Genomic DNA, 4,128 nt, shown 5'->3' with positions numbered 1-4,128 from the left:
GCAGACCAATTTAAGTTTCACGTCATGATGCAGCTGCACACTAGTCCAGCTCACCTCCATCTCTGAGTGTGAAAGCCATGATATTCCAATCCCATGACAGTGAGCGTAATGTTTGACATTATAATGCTTAATTCTAACTAGTAAGAGTGTGATTACTTCATCTCAAGACTTTTAACATGTTTCCAGATATTGTGCTTGATAATGCATAAGGATGACCTTTAACATCATAGAATGGCACAGTAACTGTAACAAAGGCCTCATACATGACAACTGTGAGGATGAAGTAAGATCTATGCTCCTTTCTGTTTTATCTAGTGTTGCTGTGATTTCAGACAGATTTAATCGGACTCAAAACAGCAAAGTGAAATGTCAATGACAAACATTTCACTCAATGGAGAGGAAACAAAAGCATTCACCTTTCAAATTGGAACCATATAAGGATACCATTTAATACCAATCTTGTTTCACATGGTGCTATATCCCTTAACTATAGCTATCAATCATATAATGTAAAATAAAGGCATTCAAAATGACAGCAAAGAAGTAAAACTCTCTATAATTGCTGACTATATTACTCTAAACATAGAAAACCCAAAAGTCCTAGTAGAAAATTATTGGAACTAATTGAAAGGTAAAGCAATTTCACAGGTTATAAGGTCAGCATAGAAAAATAAGTTTGGGAGCTGGGGAAGATGGCCGACAGGGACACTGGCATACTCTGAGAGCTCCTCCAAACAAAGCGGGATTGGCGACCAGGTAGCTGAATAGTAAGAGTCTGGTGAGTGAAATATCCCCCTGGGACAGCACCCCAGTCCTACCCCACGTATTTGTTCTGAGCAGGGGTCTAGGTGAAAGAGGACCGGACTAGTGGGACATCTCTGGCCACTAAGCTGCCGTGAGCTCACTGGCGACCGGCCTAGGCTCCATCCCCAAACCGGATGCCAGCCCAGAGCTGCTTGCCTGCCCTGCCTAGACAGGCGCAGCAGGTCACGCTCCCCTACTCCAGCGGCCCACTCCCCACTCGCGGATCCCCACTGGGAGAGAAGCTTTCCTCTCCCGCAGTTCCCCTCTCCCCGCAGGGCAGCGATCTGCCCTCGGGCCCACGTCCATCCCTCCATTCATCCAAGCTCAGGGGAGCGGACCCGCGGGTTGCCTGGTGACCCCCACGGGGGACCATCCACCCGCACCGCTGCCGCGGACCTCTCCACCTGCCCTCCGTGCGCCGGCCTCCCACCCCCGCCCGCCCCCGCCAGCCCCTGGCACCCTAGCGCCAGCTCCACTCCTGGCGGGGACCCTGCGCTGAGCACTTCCCACCAACAGGAGCCATAGCCCAACCCGAGCCTGTCCCGGACCCTGAGCTTCTGCGGAGCACCGCGCCCCACACTGCTGAGTCTGCCCACCAAGGGCCCCTCCCTGCGCAAGGCACAAGAGTAGGTGCCCTCCCCAGGGTGCTGCGGGGACCCCGGCAGAGGCGACTCTGAGCCTGAGCGGAGGAAGGGCGCCATTGCCCCCTGCAGTTTCGCGCCAAAAGGGCGGAGAGCGAACACCATTGTTCCCTGAAGTGTCGCGCAGCTGCCTGCGCAGCTATCCGAGGGGCCTCCCCGCGTCCGCTCACAGCCCGGGCAGATCAAACATTCCACCTGCAGTGCAGCCTGGGTCTCGGCTTTGCAGTCCCTGAGGAGCCGTCAGTGAGCTCCAGCCAGCTCTCACCACCTGGGGCCCTGTTGGGTCCCCAGTGCCAGCCCTAAGCCTGCCACAGCCCGCCCCAGCCACCCCAGGAAATGGCACAGTGGCCTGAGCCTCCACACAATAAGGTTACTCCTGTCTCCCAGAAGCATGGGGCCTATTAAAGGATCAAGGAAAAATCAACAGACCACATCACTCCCAACAAAAAAATCAGAGAAACGAGGCACTTTAACAGACCGAACGTCACTCATAGAAGAAACAGATATAGATCAGCCACAAAAGGAAATCTTCAGAACTCTGCTTGCAGTAATACAGGAGCTAAGAGAAGCAAACCAAAATAAGGATGCAACGATAGAAGGGATGAAATGCACAATAGAGGGGATGAAGTCCACAATAGAGGGGATGAATACTATCCACCAAAAGGAACTGCAGAAACTAACAGAGGAGGTAGCAGAGGCCACACAAAAGGTCACAGAAGCTATATCTAGGCTTGAGGAGGCTGAGAACCGTATCAGTGAACTGGAGGACGCTCAAACCAAACGAAGAAAGCGAGAAAAACAATCAGATAGGAAAATTAAAGAAACAGAAGACAGCCTGAGATCAATGACAGATGCTATGAAGAGGAATAATATTTGAATAATCGGTCTACCGGAACACAACATAACACACAAATCGACCGCCAAGATAGCAAAGGAATTCCTGGAAGAAAATTTCCCCAACCTAACAAAGGAGAATCCGACTCTCATACGGAAGCAGAGAGGACGCCGGCTAAGCTAAACACCAAGAAGAACACGCCAAGACATATAATTGTAAAATTATCCAACTTAGAGGAAAAAGAGAAAATTCTACGAGCATAAAGAGAAAGGAAGACAGTCACATACAAAGGAGCGCAGGTAAGAATATGCTCAGACTTATCATCAGAAACCATGCAGAGGAGGAGAGAATGGAGCAACATCTTCCAAAAACTGAAAGATAAAAATGCCTCCCCCAGAATCCTATACCCTGCCAAGTTATCCATTAAGATAGAGGGTAAGATAAGGGTCTTCCAGGACAAGGAAGAACTCAAAAAATATACTGCAAGTCACCCGACCCTGCAGAACATACTGGCTGACTCACTATGGCCAGAAGATCAAGCTCCAACTAGAACCACCAGGAGACCACCATATAGCCCATCTCCATCTAGAAGCCAACATGCCAGCAACACGTACCAGGACAACACGGTCTCAGATGGAAAAGAGGACAGGATAGAAACCCTCCACTCAAACGCAGTACACTGATATGAAGGAAGATAGGTAAAGACCCAAAACACAAAACAGAATATGGCAACCATGAAGCCAGAGATTGTAATAATCACTCCGAATACAAATGGGCTCAATTCATATGTTAAAAGAAAGCGGCTGGAGGATTGGATTAGAAAACATTACCCATCAATCTGTTGCCTGCAAGAGACACACCTTAAGCAAGCAGACAAGCATATGCTGAGAATAAAGGGCTGGCAGAAAGTTTACCAAGCAAATGGTAACTCCAAGAAGGCAGGAGTGGCTATCTTAATCTCCGACAAAATGGATCTCAAGATCCAAAACATAAAAAGAGACAAAGAGGGACATTACATAATGCTCAAAGGCTCAGTAAACCAGGAAGCAATAAGCATACTGAATATTTACGCACCTAATAATGGTGCGGCAAATTTCGTCAAACAAACTATTAAAAAAATGACAGAAGAAATCACGGAAACAACAATAATAGTGGGGGACTTCAACACTCCACTATCAGAGAAAGACAGGTCACAGGGAAAGAAGCTCAGCAAAGAGGCCAGAGAGCTAAACAATGTAATTAGGCAACAGGGCCTGATAGACATCTATAGAGCCTTTCATCCAAAAGCAAAAGGTTTCACATTCTTCTCCAATCCACACGGATCTTTCTCAAGAATAGATCACATGCTGGGGCACAAGGCCAGCCTGAGTAAATTCAAACACATAGATATTATCCAGACGTCTTTCTCAGACCACCATGCCATAAAGCTGGAGATTAATAGGAGGGCACCCAGAAAAGCAAGGGCCACCAATTGGAGAATAAACAACGATCTCCTGCGACATGAATGGGTTAAGGTCCAGATCAGAGAGGATATCAGGAAATTTCTAGAAACTAATGAGAACGAGCATACAACATATCAAAACTTATGGGACACTGCAAAGGCAGTTATCAGAGGTAGCTTGATATCACTGAATGCATACATGAAAAAAGAAGAAAGGCGTATGACAGATATGTTAACACAAAACCTCCAACAACTAGAACAGAGTCAACAGAACTACCCCTCCAATAGCAAGAAAAAAGAAATAATAAAAATCAGGGCGGAGTTAAACCAGTGGGAAGACAAAAGAACAATGCAAAGGATTAACGCAACTAGAAGCTGGTCTTATGAACGAATTATTAAAATTGACA

Source organism: Tenrec ecaudatus, assembly GCF_050624435.1.
Source record: "Tenrec ecaudatus isolate mTenEca1 chromosome 9 unlocalized genomic scaffold, mTenEca1.hap1 SUPER_9_unloc_3, whole genome shotgun sequence".
Classification (NCBI taxonomy): Eukaryota; Metazoa; Chordata; class Mammalia; order Afrosoricida; family Tenrecidae; genus Tenrec; species Tenrec ecaudatus.
Note: the sequence above shows the minus strand (reverse complement) of the source record.